Below are 18,814 nucleotides of genomic sequence, written 5' to 3'. Positions count from 1 at the left end.
TTAATAGAAGTATTTAGTAATAGCTACTTCCTATTTTCAGGGAACTACTATATAATGAGATGTACTCCATTCACTTAATAAATCAGTTAAGAAAAAAGTGGTATGAATACACTATATTACAGATTTTCAAATTGTAAGTCAAGATGCTCTGCACTAGGCAAAAAGATTATGGAGAACAGGAAGAAGAATCAGCTTATCCATTTGGAAATTCCTAAATAAAAGTGTTACAAAATTTTTTCTTCTTGATGTTTACAAATCTTGCTATTTTAGAACTAAGGCAAAAAGGCTCTTATTTGACAGATAATATTAGTGAAACAAACAAAATCCACAAGAAAGTTACAAAAACTGTATAACAGAGGTTATAACAGCAGTTTGGGGGATTTATTTTTGTATTAGATAATGGAGAAAAGTCTAATATGAATTATCAGAAAGGGCGAAAACATTGAAAGTTATACAAATATTTTCATAAGCATCAAACGTTTATTATCCTACCAAATTTGACAATCTCAAGTATGTTTTATCTGCATCATAGTGGAAATGCTTTTGGACTATATAATTACTTAATAATTTAAACATGAAACAACTTCAACTTGTCAAGCATTCTCTATGGTTAACTGCAATTTTACTGCCTAGTATTATTGAATTCTATGTCAGTATTGAGGCTATGGTATAGCAGGGGTACATTGGCAAATGAGTCTTACATGCCCAATGGCATGATAGCCTTAGTTATGAAACTGCTAATTCATATATTGTCTGGATTTTATTTTACATGGAAATGTTGCATAGGATTATTTGTATTATGTATGCAAATATAAAATTAAATAAAATAAACTTTTGCCACTGATAAGAAGGGAACAATCAGTGAATAGATTAATCATATAGGATATAGAACTGCTGAAAATATACCAAATTCTTCATTGGGTAATATGAGATGCTTTCTGATTAAACAGATGCAAACTTTCCTGCCTGAGTGAAATGGATACTTAAAGATGCTCATGTTTATCTGCAATATTTATAATAATTTAAGTAAATTATAGCAATGCTTTTCTCATTTCTCTGTGCATATTTGTTAAAGGAAAAGTACATTAATAATTAAAGAACAGTTTTGCATGTGAATATGTTTAGAACCCTGCAGAGGGGTGTCTACACATAGATTGATGTAAGTGGATATTATTGTCCTGGCTTAAATATCCAAGTGCATTTATTTGTTCATTTTAAAACAATGTATACTTATCTAGAATTCCCTTTGAATTTAAGAGAGTTATTAAATGACATCACTGATTGAATCTCTTTTCATGTGAAACCTTATAATTAGATAAAATAAATGTAAATGAGATTTGTTTATTCTTTAGTGAGAATACTCACTTATATTTTTGTGAATTCCAAAGCTAGTGTGAGGAAATAACAGTCCCATGACTTGAATATGGTAGCAAATACAAAATAAATTACCTGAGTGTACATTAGCAGACATTCTGAGAGTTATGCAAACAAATACTGAAGAATTCGTTTATTCTCATGATTTTCTTCAACTGGAGAATTCCATCTTCTATTTTTTTTTTTTTTGTGGTACTTTACTTCCCATATTTCTAAACATTATTTTCCCTTTCTGAATGTGACCTGACTACTTCATATTATCAGGGATTTCATGAGAACCAAACCATTTATATTAAAATCTCTCAGCAGGTATTTTTTTTAATTTTCTGAATTTCTTATAACAGAAAATAATTTATATATCATGTTTAGGGACTAGTTGTCCAGCTAAGGTCATTTTAAGTAATATTTAAGTAACACTAAGCTCTTGAAATATTTAATGCTTTTAAATTAATTGAATTTGTCTGAAAAGATTTTTTATGCTAAAACTGCAGTACACACACACACACACACACACACACACACACACACACACACACACACACACACATATATATATATATATATATATATATATATATATATACACAGAGATTTTTTTTTCTTGACAGGTTTTCTCTGGAACCCATCCTGGAACTAGCTCTCTAGGCCAGCCTTGACTTCAACTCAAAGAGATCCACCTGCCTCTGCTTCCCAAGTTCTGGGACTAAAGGTGTGTGCCACCAACACCCGGCCTATCTTATGGAATTTTGTTTGAATATTTATATAGTGTATAAACATATATCAAACTTCACTAAAGAATATTATAGAAGTTCTATGTCATCAATGAAAATTTATTGAGTACTTACCAGTGGAAGAAAATGTGCCATTTGTCCTTTTTCATCTCAGGATTACTGTGTACAACCTACGACTAATGGTATCAGAAGAATATTATGAATACCCAAAGCTGTTACATTTACATAAACACTTAATTTTATATGTATGTGTGAATAAGACCTGTATTTCAAAAAGTATTTTTGTCAGTGCTATAAAAAAAGACATCGTTAAATGCTATCATTCATGACAGCCTGAGGAGTTCTTGCGGCCTTTTTGGGACATTAATTGTACCCAAAGAGACTCAAGGCCTCAAAGCAAGATAGAAGCCCAGGGCCACCCAGTGTGAAGCGGAGCCATGGTTGATGAAGATATTTAAGTATGGGCTTTGTAGAAAGAGTTTGGCAATGACGCTGCTGCTTCTGCTGTGTCGTACACTTTAAGGAATATTGGTATTATCTCTTTGAATTTCTGGTAAAATTCTACACTGAAGTCACCTGGCCCTGGGCTTGTTTTGGTTTGTTTGTTTTTTGTTTTGTTTTGGTTGGGAGACTTTTGATTACTGCTTCTATTTGATCAGGGGTTACAGGCCTATTTAAGTTGCTAATCTGTTCTTAATTTAGTTTTGGTAAGTTTTATTTATTCAGAAAATTGTCCATTTTCTTTAAATTTTTCAGTTTTGTGGAGTACAGGTTTTCAAAGTATAACCTGATGATTCTCTGGATTTCTTCTGTGTCCTTTGTTATATCCCCCCTTTTATTTCTAATTTTGTTAATTTCTATGTTCTTTCTCTGCCTTTTGTTTAGGTTGGGTAAAGGTTTCTCTGCCTTGTTGATTTTCTCAACAAAAAAAAAAAAAAAAAAAAAAAAAAAAAAAAACCAATCTCTTTGTTTCATTGTATTGTTTTCCTAGTCTCTCCTTTATTGCTGTCAGCCCTCAATTTGATTATTTCCTGGTGTCTACTCCTCTTGGGTGCAATTGCTTCTTTCAGTTCTAAAGCTTTCAGGTGTCTTGTTAATTCTCTAGCATTATTATTCTCCAGTTACTTCATGTGTGCACTTAGTGCTATGGACTTTCCTCTTAGCACTGCTTTCAAAGTGTCCCATAGTTTTGGGTATGTTTTGTTTTCATTGTCATTGAATTCTAGGATGTATTTAATTTCTTTCATTATTTCTTCCTTGATCCAGGAGTGATGTAATTGAGCATTGCTCAATTTCCATGAGTTTGAAAGGTTTTTGTAATTTGTGTTGTTGTTAAATTCTATCTTTAAACCATCTTTAAACCATGATGATCTGGCAAGATACAAGGGTTTATTTCATTTTTTTGTATCTGTTGAAGTTTACTTTGTTGCCTAGTTGTGATCAATTTTAGAGAAGGTTCCATGTGGCCCTGAGAAGAAGGTATATATTAAGAATGGGCTTAAACATTATGGTTAACAGTCTGAGAGGTGCCCAGAAGGAAATAAATACCAGGAACATTTCAGCATCAATGTGAGTGTCTAGAACAAATGCCCTTTGTGGACTTTTCAATAGAAATATGTTTTCATGGGTTTTGAAGTAATTATGTTCAACTGGTTGCTAAGCAATCTACTTGAAATCACTGTTTAGTTCCGGAGCGGCTCCTGGCAGAATAACAAGTAATAAGGTAAAAACCTAGCTCAGAGACATGTAGGAAGGCAGGGTATCTTTCTTCTGAGCTAAATTAATCTCTTTGTTTGAAAGTCTCAGGAAATGCCTTGGAAAAGGAATGAAGCCCAATCCAAGGACATATACATTCAGGCATTAAATCTGGCATGATGGGAATGATGGGATAGAGTAAACTGTGCTTGTGTTCTCCAAAACTTGGACAGAATAACTTTTTAAAATACTGATTACTTTTCATGTGCTTATTAATTAAAATTCATACACAAGTAACAATTTTTCATCTTTATATATTATTCCAATATCAGTACTTGTATTTTGTACATAAGTAAACATCATTAGTCTTACAAAACATGGTATATGGAATGTTATTGGCAGATTCAATATGATGAAGCTAAACTTACTAATTACAGAATTACAGGATTCTAGAAACTGCATGATTTGCACTTCCTTTAGGTCAGACATGTTGAGCATAGCTTGTCATAAATCTCTGACTGTCCCTTACTTTTTTTTAGTTGAAAATCTATTTGTAATGTATTATATCCGTTATGGTTTCCCCTTTCCTCAACCCCTCTCAGATCTTCCAAACTTCCTCAGCCCCCCAAATCCAAATCCATTATATTTCTCTCTTATTAGAATGTAAACAAACCTCATAGTAATAATGATAATAATAATAATAGTTTTATCAGTAGTAATAAAATAAACACAAACCAGATAGGGGAAAAGAAAAAAACACACACACACAAAACCATATATAGATTTAGAGAAACACTCATTTGGATGCATAGGTGTCCCATAGAAACACGAAACTGGAATTTAGAATATATACACAAAGGAACTGTAAGGTATAAAAAAGCCCTCATAATGCAGGATGAGATATATGAGATAAAGAGTGTATAAATTGTCACTCAGTTGTTTTGTTTTGAACATTTATTATTGAGCATGGGGCTTGGTCCTAAGAGTAGCCTGTACACCCACTGAGACTCCATTAAGACAACTAATTTTTCATTTGTGAGTGGTTATCAACTGGAGAAACCTTCAGGGTTGGAGATGTCCCCTCTCAGTGGTGTGTGTTATCACTAATGTGTTTATTTTCACTATAAGGAAAGGTGTGTAGGAAAGCAAATATTTTCCACATTTCTGAATCTTTATTTTTAATTCAATATTACATCATTAAGCATTAAATTAATTTGTATGAATTATTAAAATTGTAAGCATGTCATTGGAGTTTGTAAACCATAGTTTGCCTATTCCTACTGAAAAGAAATTCAAAATTTTCATCAACGATAATTATTTCAGGTTAATTTGAATAATTAAAATGACCTTGATCAAACCATGCTTATTAAAAAATAATTTGTGGAACTAGGATAATGTGATGCAATCAGCTGTGTGTTTCATAGCTGTAAGCTAGCATGTCTATTATTTAGTCATTAGGAGATCAAACAAGTCAATTAGACTGATATTCTCTATACCATATAAGGTGATAACATACATAAAATAACTTACAGCAATGAAATTAATATGCTCATATAACTAATGCCTAACTATTCCCATGCTTATGCAAATATATTAGTATAAAGCAAAGAATATTGGAACAATTATTTTAGGTAATATCTTATTGTTCAATAGTGTGTTTTTATCATCAAAAGATTTCAAATGTGTATGTACATATATTAAATCAAGTTCTACTTTAAGTGCTATATCTGATAAATTTCATGGAAAAAAATCTACTTGTGGAGGTTGAAGTTTCCTAGTTTTAGATATTTTAGATGATCAAACATTCCTAAATTTTAGCACAGACTTGCTTCTGTGTTCAAACCATTTTCCTTGGATATAAGTTTATTTCAGATACCAAAGAAAAAACATAATAAGGACTATGTCAGCAACCCATTCTGGTGTATCTTTCAAAGAAATGACTTTGAAACATAACATCACTGTAAGTGATTAAACACTAAAATCAAAAGGGATAAATTTAAAACTGTGTTAAAACCAGACTCAAAAGAACTTTATTGTTTATTTCCTAGATATAACAGTTTCTTTTCTTCCAATAAACAAAAGCCATTTCAGAAAAAGAAAATAGTAACTAGCTTCATGCCCACATGCCCTATTTCACTCATACTATTACTGATTTGCCTTAAGTTTATACAGCAGTGGTTGGATAAACAAGACATAGGTGAGTTTGAAGTTTAAAATGTAGTATTTTTAAGAACTTGGAAATATTTGTTGAAGAAACTCACTTTCAAGTTGCCAGACACTTGCAAAGACTCATTGGAGATGACAGAACATATTTTAATCAGAAAATCCTGAATCAAAGCCTGAAGACAGAGTTTGGCACAGGGAATCATGTTGTAGTAGTAGAATCCTCCAAATTGTCCTCTGATCTTCCCATACATAAAACCACCCAAGTCACACATGTATATGCTCACACACTAATAAATAAATGAAAAAGGTATTGAAGTATGACTCTGAAGAAAACTGAAAATATTTAATTGTAAAATGGTAGTGATAAAAAGGTATTTGGTTAAGTTTTCAATAGGAAATATAAGTCTTCAGAAAGAATTATGTATTTAGAAGATGATAAATTTGGTAAATTTGAACCTATGGGACTCCATGATTCAAATGTAACTTTATTGGAAACAATGAATAATTATTATAAACTCTGTTACATACATAGTGCCATTATAATATTTACAATTAGAAATGAAATCCTGAAACAGTGACCAATATAGCCACAGGGAAAAAAAGAAATGTTGCTAAGGAACTCTCTTCTCAAATGAAATGGACAATTTTCAAATTTTTATAAACAAAATACATACAACAAAACATGCAGAAGCAAGTGGTTTAAAAACATCCCCACCTAGCTTTATCCTGATATTTAAATACTAATGTCATTTAATTTGTTTAATATTAATCAGAAGTGGTCATCAATAATTACTATCTACTGATTTTAAATTGGAATTTAATCTTCAAATTAAGTTATTATTTTGAGCTCAAGAAAATACAGAAGTCGAGATTTTATTTTGTATTTTATTTACAATCTGAAAAATTTCACCAATCGGAAGAATATCTGAAATAATATAAAATATGGCTGACTTCAAGTAGCACTTCCAATTTATAACTTAGGGCACAAAATACAAATTGAATAAAAAGTTAGTGTATTATATAAGTATATCAAATAGATGGCTTCCTGGTGAATCATAATTTTCTTATCTTTCCTCTGCACATTCCCCTTTTTGATCTGTAGTACATCACTTTAAATATTTGGTCAATGATGGTGTGTACATCATTAATTGGTAAGGTTTTCAGAAAAAAATAATTTTCACAGAGTTGGATTCCAGAGTTTTATATCTACTTTCTTATAGGAATTGATTTCACAGTAGCATATTGCCAGTACAAACTAAGCATGATGACACAGCTCTCTCATCACAGCACTTTGGAGATGGAGGAAAGAGTTCAATATTTTCTTTGCTCACCTAGGGTATTTGATGTCAACTGTAAGATCGTAAGACCCTGATGGGAGATGCCATCCTGTAAATATGTTTCTCTTATTGGTTAATGAATAAAAAAAATGTTGACCAATAGGAACGCAAAATAGGTGGGACTAGGAGGCTAGGAGGAGAGAGGAAGGAGTAGGGAGGAGTTTTAAGATGGAGGACAGAGAGAGAAGAATGCCGGCTCCTCTCTCCAGTAAAATGAAACCATGTGAAAATGCTTAGATTAATAGAAATGGGTTAATATCTAAGACAGAGCTAGCTGATAAGAAACAAGTAACTAGCCAAAAGCTTTATATCAAATATAGCATCTCTATATGGGGTTGATACAGTGGTGGGACCAGGCTGACATGGAAAACATACTCATAACAAAATGGCACCCCAAAAATGGTGCCAGCAATTTGGCTAATAAGAACTTCCACTTAAAATGTAACAAAAGCTTAAGAAAGGGTTTTAGAAACAAAAGAACAAAGACAAGCAAGGCTTCTTGGTAGTATCATTTTTTTCTCCTTTGGGCTCTGTTTTGCTAGAGACAAGCATAAATTTGCATGGCTCCTTTAAGGGAGGTTTCCTGACTCAGCATAAACAACAAAAAACTTCAAGGCTTTTAAAGACCTCTGCTAACAATTTGATGGTGTGTATGAGAGCTGGCAATGGCAGTGACCACTTCTCCAAGCTGGCAGCATGCTGCTGAATGGCAGCATAGTGAGCACAGCTCTCAGTTCTGGCAGTAAAAGTACCTGCCACCATCTTGGATAGACTGCAGCTAAGATAGCTATGGCTTTCATGTTAGCAATATTGTTGTTTACCAGATAAAAGACTCCTGGCTAGAAAAAGATAGATTTACAGTAAAGACAGATTCAGATTAAGAAAAACCTCTAAAGGATTACAGTGTGTTTTAAAAATATATGTAGGCTTGGGGGAGTAAAAGAAACAGTATAAAATGATTTTTCAAAGAATAAAAAGACTGAGAGTAGCTGGGTTTGGTGGCACACACCTTTAATTTCAGCACTCAGAGACAAAGGCAAGCAGTTATCTGTGATTTCAAAGTAAACATGGTGTATGGAATAAATTCCTGTCCCAAACTTGAAAAAATAGAATTAAAAGAAATAAAGTAATAAAAAAAAAAAAGCCACATAAAGATGGAAAGCACAGAGAGACTTTGGATACTGTATGGTATTGTGTTGTCTTTGTATTGTCTAACTGCTAATAAAATAGCAACAATTGTTAAAAGATAAGTGACTGCTGATGTGGTGATTCAAGATGGACATTGCTACAGAGCTCCTGCTTCATGAAAGAGCCTGCCAGACGTTCTACAGGACACAGAGAAAAGTGACTGAGGAACTGCCAATACAGGAAGTTTAAAGTTTCCTGCTTTGTTGAGGAGTCTGCCAGACACACTATGGCCTATGGGCTGAAGATAGAAGATTACAGAAGAACTTCGGGTAACTGAGGAGGCAGTGAGTTGTCTCTGTCATTTCTAGAGTTTACATATTTTCCTTCTGTGGTCTTTGATGGAGTTAAAGACAGATAGTCATGGTTATAGTTTTCCTTAGTTAGGATTAAAGATAAGTTACCTATAGGACTTTAGACTCAAAAAGATAGAATAGATGGTAGAATATTTTTTTAAATATTGCTAAATGTTAATGACTAAATATTGTTAACTGTGGTTCTTATTTGATAACTGTTTTGTTATATATTTCACTATGTTAAGGGCAAAACCTTTCTTTTTACTTTAGACAGAAAGAAGAGATGATGGGAGATGTCATTCTGTAAATATGTTTCTTGTATTGGTTAATGAATAAAACACTGTTGGCCAATAGGAAATCAAGATAGGCGGGACTAGGAGATGAGGAGAGTGAATTAGATGAGAGAGATTCAAGATGGAGAAAGGAGAAAGAAGAATGCCAGCCCCACTCTCTGTTATGATAAGACCATGTGGAAGTACTTAGATTAATAGAAATCAGTTGATATTTAAGACAGATCTAGGCGATAAGAATCTAGTAACAGGCTGACAGAATTATATCTAATACAGTGTCTCTGTATATTATTTGTGGCTGGCTCGGCTGTGCAACCAGACCAGCAGGAAAAAAACTACCCATAACAAGACCCTTTAATACAAATAACGTTAACAAAATAATAAATCATGAAAAAATGATTTTCAATGTATAGAAAGCACTTAAGCAGTGAGGAGAAATATGACAGCATCTGAATAGGTGGTTGCATCTCTTGATTCATAGCAAAAGCATACTAACTTTTGAGGTTAAGGTATTCAAATGAAATTAACATGAATCTGGGTAAATAATCTATGTGAGATTTCTGTATTTCTCATAAATATATATGTTCAGAGTTATTTCCCAGATTTCATGAGGTGTAATTGTTGCATAAAAGATCATATAGATTCAAGTTGTTTGCAATATGACTGTTCAACAACACATTGGAAATGAGCAGTCACATGAGCTTATATTTTAAACATAGCAATTTTATTAACTTATTTTTTAATAATGTTCACAGATGACTACCAAAATGTGATTCTGGTGAAAAGGGAAATATATATATGTTTCTAAATATTATTATGAAAGTAATTGCTACTTTACTGTTCTCAGAGATAAATGAATTTGCTGTAACATGATGACATGAGAAATTATATCTTTCATTTAAAGCACAATTAAATATCAAAATATTCATTATTTGTATACTCTAAATATAAAACCGGTATCAGTAGTAATTATGAAGATATAATTAAATTGCAGTGCACCATATGTGGTGACTATTATAGTTGCATTTATATTGATTACATATAATTTTTATAGTCAATGTCTTTTATCTTGATAAGGGAATATGACAATTAAATACTTTTGTTTTATTGCATTTTGTATGAGGCAATGCAATTTCAGTGAAAAAAATTGAACTGAAATTTGCATTTTCATTGTATTTAACATTATTCTTGTTGTCATTTTTAAGAATTACAGAATAAGCATTACTTTAGATTCCATGCTTATGCAATTTGCAAAAAAATCTGTATTATATATTTTAAAAAGTTGTAAAATTAAGAAACACTATTCATAATAACCTGGGAAAACAATTTTGCCTCAGTCAAAATGGCCATTCAAAACTACCTGATAAAATGGGTTATTTGCACCATTGTATACCATTATATATCATTGTCTGTAGTGACACTCTCTTGATATTTTACAATATTATAACTATAGATACCATGCAACAGCCCAATTAAAAATATGTTGTTTAATTCAAAGTTTACAAGAATTTTTTAAACTGCATTAATGTTTGACTTCTGTTGAATGTTACAAATAAATTTCATATAAAATTCTATTATTGGTCATCATTTCATTTTAGTGTATATTAAAGCAAGGTATTTTCACAAAGAAATGAAGCATCCTATTCTGATTTACAAATCTGAGAATAACTATTGTACTGCCATTATCCAGTTAGACAACCTAGGTCCTACAAAATGTAATGGTACCAATTAAAAAGTATGTCTTTTTTAAGTCCTTAACTTCACATACTATAATATGATTCTACATTTAATGTGCTTCAAATCCCCTTTAGTATTGCTTATTAACCTTTTTCGTAGTTTTACTTTAATATAGAATCACACTTTAAGCAATATTTCCTTGAAAATCAAATTGTTCCACCAAAAGGGGAATTTCTATTGTCTTTATAATGATATAAATATATATAAAAATGCACCTCCACAAGCTATGGAAAAAAACACACGGATAATTGGGCCACATGAGGACCAAATCTTTGATGTTGGACACAGCAGCACAGAGACAAAGAATACAAATTCCCTGAGATGTTTGAACTTAGGGCAAAGGGATGCTGAGCTCCAGTGATGAAGTTACCCACCATGGCAGCATAATGCTGTTTCTCTTGCAGATTCAATTTAAGGTATTGCTCTGTCATATAGAATCACACCAAGTATTCTTTGTATTGTTAACCCACTAAAGACATGAAAGGCATCACCCTATTGCCATAGATAATCATGGAGATATGCAAAAAGGATGGCATGCTTAGGAAGATTGTGATTGGGGGTTTACAGAATAAACAATTGCTTGCACATTAGCTTTATTTCCATTTGTGTCTCTATCTGACTGTGTAATCTATAGTTTTAATTATCTTCTAAAGTAAGAGTGTTCCCACCCCAAATTTCTCATTGTCTCTTCCTAATACAAAACATGTATTAATTTCTCATAATATTTATTGAAAATTATCACAAAAATAAAATTCTGTGAGCCAAAAAAAAATAAAAATGATGGAACAAATTTCATTGGTATTCATAAACAGAAATTCCCAAATTTAAATACTGCATAGTATATACAAAGAGATTATTACAATCTATTGTGGGATTTACTATGAAATTCAGATTACTTGAGGTAAATGGTACAGTTTAACACATTTAAATCATGATTTAACAATATCATGAGACAAAATGTTTATTGAAATAACAAGTTAGATGTGTATGTTTGTTGCCATCTAGAAATAGAGGAATTTACCCAATCTGTGATTCTACTCTTTTCCAAATTCATGGTGACAGTAAATAATCCACAGATATAGAATCATTAGTGGCAAAACCAGTGATATGAACAGCTATAAGAATAGACAAACTAGCTGTATTGTGGTGGTGGTGCATGCCTTTAATGCCAGCACTCAAGAGGCAGAGGCAAGTGAATCTCTATAAGTTCAGGACCAGCATGGTCTAAAAGAACTAGTTCCAGGACAGCATCCAAAGCCACAGAGAAACTCTGTCTCAAAAAACAAACAAGCAAACAAAAACAAAACAAGACAAAACAAAAAGCTAAAAGAAGAAAAATAATAAGTAAACTTATAGATCATGATTAGAATGTCTTCCATCTTCCTCCATGATAACTAATATACTTGGTATAGGTTTCATCTGTTTTATGATAGCTTCAGGTGAATGGAACATAACAGATGAGGTTGAGATTTTACTTCTTTCTGGAAATTTGGGTCAAGGTAAGGAAATGGAAATTGAATAAGCAATTATAATCATGAAGTTTCCAGAAAGGGAAACCAAACCAAATGAAAAATGTTGTAAATATATTTTGGTCATACACTGACAGTCATCACAGTGGCTAAAGTCAAGAAATACTTTTTGTAACATTTGTCAGTGAATTCACAGCTTAGTGTTGGAGGCTTTTCTTTATATATACAGATAATAAAAAATGAGGATAACAGAGAAACAATTACAGAACAAGCCTGGGAAAATTTATTCTATAATCTTGAAAAACACACTAAGAGAAATCTCCAACAATTCGATAGACACAAATAAGCTAAATATACCATACATACATATATGCTTTAATAGGAAATGAACTCTACATAAATATTTATACCCTGGCATCTTAGTATTTTTGATATAGTCTAACAGACAAAATTAGACCAGGTAGATTATAAATAGCACATTTTTTTCCTCACAGTTTATAAACTCAACAAGGTGTTTACAGCTTTGTGTTTTGGTGTTTATAAGCTCCATATTTCAAAATGGTACCTACAATGTTACATTCTTAAGTGTGGAAGAATTTAATCCCCACCAAAGTGTAGAAAACCATGAGATCATTTTACCAAGCATGTTGTGAATTCAGGTGTTCCCACCATCCACAGTCTCAGAAGGCTCCCCTCACCCATTGAATAAAGATTTCACTTCACAGTAATTTCTAGAGGAATCAGTACCTTATCTAAGAGTGTAGCCATTGTCTTTATAACTAAGCTTAAAGAACAGTTTCAGTCCCTGTGAAAAACTTTATCCTGAAAGAGTAAAGGGCATTGAGAGAAAGGAAGCTCAAAATATTATCTTTCATATTGACTTGGGAGTTTTACATAATTAAAAGGAATTCTAGGCTGCTGAAGAGACCTGAACTCCTATAGAAATCTTGATACATTTGCACACTGATTTACATAGAATATTTAGGCAGTGGCTCATCTGGCCCATTCAGGATTTGCAAGTGAAAAGGAGAGGTTTAGCTCCCTTTTGATAGCATTTCTCATCAAACTAACAAGGCACTAGTGATTTTGCTGAGGTCATCTAGCAATTTATTCAGTATTGCCTTTGAACCCAATTCAGGCCCAGAATTTCATAGCTTTGATTGTGTTAATAGCTTTCTTTCAGTCTGTTTCTTAGAACTAATTTTAAAAATCATTAATGAAGCGTTTGTGGAAGATTACACTCAATAAGAAAAATTGAGCAGAAGTTATGAAGTTATTGAAACACCTAAGTTTCCTGAGGTTTCAAATTGTAACAGATTATGCAATTTAAGAAAAATTCTTTAAAATTTAAATCAAATAGTAACTTTTCATTCAACAAAAGGATTTACTGTCATTTTATTTAATGAAAGTAGTAAAAATCATGTATAAATTAATGAATATAAAAATACTAAAATATACATATTGATAGAATATGTCATTTTTATTTCACTACTATAAAACCAATTAGTTTTCACTGACAAAACTCACGTCTTATCCATGAATGTGTTAAGGGTTCTTTTTGTGTCACTATGCATATATCCTCTTAATCATTTTGATAGTTATCTGACTTACGATGGACTCTGTGGTTAAGTGTTGAGCAGATCGTGTCTCAATTTACAAGTGATAACTGTGTAAAGGTAAAGTTAGTGTAGCATAAATCAACTCATTTTAATATGGACCTAATTACACATCTTTTAAATATCGTGTCAGGTAAACTGCTCATAATATTGCGTTTCTTAAATAATGAATTTGAAAGAAACTGTAACTCAAAGTGTGTGCTATATACACTTTGGGTAACACATACACAAACAAAGGTTTTATAAAGCCCCTACCAATCAGTTTTAATCCTACTAACTGTTGAGTCTTTTCCTGTGCATTACATTTTTAGCCTTAAACTGAAAATAATGACATTAATATTAAGTATTTCATTTCATGCAAATGCCCATTTTATTGTGCGTAAATGAGAGGAATATGGAAGCTGCACTTTTACAACATCCAATCCCTGCCTTGTAATTAAAGTTGTTACCCTCCCCCACTATTTACAGTGAATCATTTATGCAGAAAAGCAAATGAATCAAATGCTAAAATGTACTTAAGATGGAAGGAACTCTGCTCCAGTTATATGAGATCATCGGTAAATCTGAAATATCATGTGAAGTGTTATTTTCTCTTGCTTCCAAGCTCATATAGCATATCATCCTGATGATATTTTGCTGTGAATAGTTCTAAAGGCTAAAAATAGTTTTCAGCTGATTAAATTTTAAGATTCGTCAGTGAAACCAATTATTTCACCAAATTGCTCAGTCTCTACACAGTTACTGTTCTGCCCATACTGAACACATAAGAGCAAGAACTTGCCAGTCCTACTGAAAAGCCAAGTCATAACTGATAGCCAGTGCCACTGTTTACTGCTTAGTAATACTAGCTGTAAAATAAAGTTCAATATAATCCTCAATTATCAACTATAAAGTGATTAAACTGAATGCAGCTAAACATTTATGCACTTAGTCACTGAAATATTGAATAAAATGTACAGTGTTCAAATAATGCCTTAATTATATATTTGACTTTAATTCTAACCAAGTTTCTTTGGAATGATGGGATTTGTTTCTACAAATATTTAAATCATCTGGTTCTTCTCAGCAGAATCTACATGCACATCTGTTTGTCATCAAACATGCTTGCTGTCCTTTTCAGCCAACCAGTGGGTAAAGTCTTTCCCCCAAGCTGACAACTTGGTGGCAGGAGAGCATCAGCTTTCACAAGTTGTTCTCTGGCTTGTGAAGAAATACCATGGCACATACTGTACCTCCTCACAAATAAATTTGCTTGTCCTACACAAAAGCAGAGTTTAATCTCCAACAAACACATCAGTTAAAACTCTAGAAGATCTGACATCCTCTTCTACTTGTGTGGCAATACACACATACGCATATATACAAATGAAAATAGATCTTTAAAAGAAGGACATACAGAATGATGAGGTTAATCAGGGAGGTGGTGGCATATGCCTTTAATCCCAGTGCTTGGGAGGCAGAGGCAAAGGCAGGAGGATCTCTGTGAGTTCGAGACCAGGCTAGTCTACAAGAGCTAGTTCCTGGGCAGGCTCCAAAGCTGTAAAGAAACCCTGCCTTAAAAGACAATGAGAGAGAGAGAGAGAGAGAGAGAGAGAGAGAGAGAGAGAGAGAGAGAGAGAGAGAGAGAGAGAGAGGGAGAGAGAGAGAGGGAGGAGAGAGGAGAGAGAGAGAGGAGAACAAAAGAAAAAAAAAAGGAAAGAAAAGAAAAGAAAAGAGAAAAATGCTAACATTAAATTTGAAAAGCTGCAGGGAACCATGAAGTTGGCCTGGCCTAAGTGCCTTGAGAGCTGTTATAGGTTTTCCAGATTGGAATCTATAGCTCCTGGGGCACATTGTGCATTCACATGTACTCAGGCAGTGATGTGTTCAACCTGATTTGTGTTTCTCTGTATATTCCCTTGGAAATCCAGGAAACATGGAAGTTTGACAGGACAATTGGTCTTAGACACCAATCATGTGTGTCCTGTATGATTTGCAAACTTCATTGTATACTGGAAAATATAACTGGATTGATCCTGCCAATTGCCATCATATTCTGTTTCTGATAAAGTTATAAAAAGCCAGCTTGTTCTCATTAAAATTGTCCAACTGGTCTGATTTAATTCCTTATGGACATGTTAACTAACCTTTTTCTGTAAGTAAGCATGGGCACTTGCACAATTCTTACAAATAAAACTCCTGTATATTACTCACAGATGAGAATTGCTCTTTAGTTACAGACAGCTAACACTCTTTTATGATAATAGTTTATTTACATTTAAACAAGCTTTTTTACATGTCAATCTCAGTTCCCTCACTTTCATCCTCCCCTGCCCCCACTCCTATTCTATCCCCTTTCTGCTCCCCAGGGAGGGTGAGCCATTCCATGGGGAATTTTCAAAGTCTATCATATCATTTGGAGCAGGACCTACTCCCTGACCCATATGTCTACCTAAGGGAATATCCCTCCATGGGGAATGTGCTACCAAAGTCCTTTCATGTACCAGGGATACATACAGGTTCCACAGTCAGAGGTCCCATAAACTGCCCAAGCCTTCTAACTTAGACCCACATTCAGGGGTTCAGTATCAGTCCTATGCTGGTTTCCCAGCTATCAGTCTGGGGTCCATGAGCTTCGGCTTGTTTAGGTCAGCAGTTTCTGTGTGCTTCTCCAGCCTGGTCTGGACCACTTTGCTCATCATTCCTCACTTTCTGCAACTGGATTACAGGAGTTCCACTCAGTGTTTAGCTGTGGAAGCCGCTTCTGCTTCCAATAGCTACTGGATGAAGGCTCTAGTATTATATATAAGGTAGTTATCAATCTCATTATCAGGAAAGGGCATTTAAGGTAGCCTCTCCACTATTGCTTAGATTGTTAGTTGGGATCATCATTGTACGTCTCTGCATATTTCCCTAGTGCCACATTTCTCTTTAAACCTATAGTAGCTTCCTCTATTATGACATCTATTTTCTTGCTCTCCTCTGTCAGGGGAACAACAGAGGAGAGCATTCAGCTAACTCTTAACCTCATCATTTTTACTCTTTAGCTTTTTCAATGTTTTATGTTAGTGGCATCAAAGTACTTGTTAATAAAAAGACAAAAATCAAAGTGTTTGACCAACTTTATATGCTCTGGGTACTTATTAGTTATTATCCCTCTGAAGACTTTGTCATAAACAAACAGTAAAACATTTCTAACTATCCCTATCACCTCTTTTGATACATATATCTTAGAAAGCCATTTAAGCACATCAACAAACAAGCAATCATTGTGTGTGTGTGTGTGTGTGTGTGTGTGTGTGTGTGTGTGTATGCTATGGTCTGGTGAATTCCGTGGTAAGGAGGCCAGGGTGACAGTGATCCTTACAAATTTTCTGGTTGATATGTATGATATGTAGATGGATCTTTGTGTTCCTTGGTAAATTTATTGCAACCTAGCTGAGGCATCGAGTGACTCCACAGATAAAGAGTGGCCTATGGGTCTCAGACCTGACTCTGGATCAACTGGCTGGGTCCTTGTTAACAACTTTGTTCTTGCTGATACCTTGAAACACAGTGAAAAAAATTATCTGTGTTAATTAAGATGATACTTTATGCATTAGGGAAGGTCAAAGAGACTTTAATGTACTTAAAGAAAATCACCATCTCATCATGTAAACCAGATGATGACAGAGATTTTCTAAAATCAGGCCCTCCTTGATTACTCTTGGGAACTTAATTGATGAATAAACACCTCATTATACCTGTATGTGTTATGAGGAGTTATATTTATAATGGAGACCATGCAAATCAGAAATCAACTCCAGAATCTGTTAGGTTGCCTATGATCTGTGTGAGAAGTCATTATAGTTTCAAATAACTCAAGATTAGTTACAGAGTATGACACTGCAGTGTTCTATTCTCTTTGGAGTCAAATTCTGGTATCTCCAATGTCTATTTCTGACTTATGCAACTACATTCCATAGAAGCACATAGTAAATTACTTCCATACCATTATTCATGTATATTCAATATATGTAATGTCAGATATTAACAGCAAATATATAATATATATTAATTTCAACATTCCATCTGCTACTATTTTTTCCAACAACCACACTGTTCTTTTGTGATATTATGTATTAAGTATTTTATGTCTTTATGTCTCTATGCACATATCCGAAACCACGAATGAAAGAGATCCACCTAAAATAATTCCCTCAATATTTGTCATTCTTAAAGTCTGCAGTTGTATCAAAAAAGCAAACACAGGATAGATAAAACTATCTTGAGTAAAACAATACTAATTATTGTCCAGAGACCTACAAGAATGACCTCAACTAACAATTTGAGCATAGTGGAGAGGCTACCTTATATGACCTTCCCTGAAAATGAGATTGATGACTACCTTACATGCCATCCAAGAGCTTTCATTAAGTAACTGATGGAAGCAGAAGCAGAACCCACAGTTAACACTGAGCCAAAGTCCCAGAATCCAGTTGCAGAGAGGGGGAAGTGATAAGAAAATGGGATCAAGACCAGGCAACAAAAACCCACATAGAGAGCTGACCTGAAAAAAGGGAGCTCATCGACCCCCTGACTGGTAGCTAGGAAACCAACATTGGACCGACTCAGAACCCCTGAACATGGGTTCACTTAGAAGGCCTAGGCAGTCTAAGGGACCTCTGACAGTGGAACCAGGATGTATCCCTGTTGCAGAAAAGAAGTTTGGGAGCACATCCACCATGGAGGGATAGTTCTTTAACCAAGAGGCAGGAGGGATGGCCTAGGCCCTACTCCAAATGACTTGACAGAATTTGAGATCCCTCCTGGAAGGCATCACCCTCCCTGTGAAGTAGGGGGGATTGAGATGGGAGGGGGTTTGGGGGACATGGGAAGGAGGGAAAGAGGAAGAGAAAACTGGGATCGATATGTAAAATAAGAAAAAATTATATATATA

This window comes from Phodopus roborovskii, unplaced genomic scaffold (assembly GCF_943737965.1).
Source record: "Phodopus roborovskii unplaced genomic scaffold, PHOROB, whole genome shotgun sequence".
Classification (NCBI taxonomy): Eukaryota; Metazoa; Chordata; class Mammalia; order Rodentia; family Cricetidae; genus Phodopus; species Phodopus roborovskii.
The sequence above is the reverse complement of the archived record's forward strand: the minus strand, read 5'-3'. Positions refer to the sequence as shown.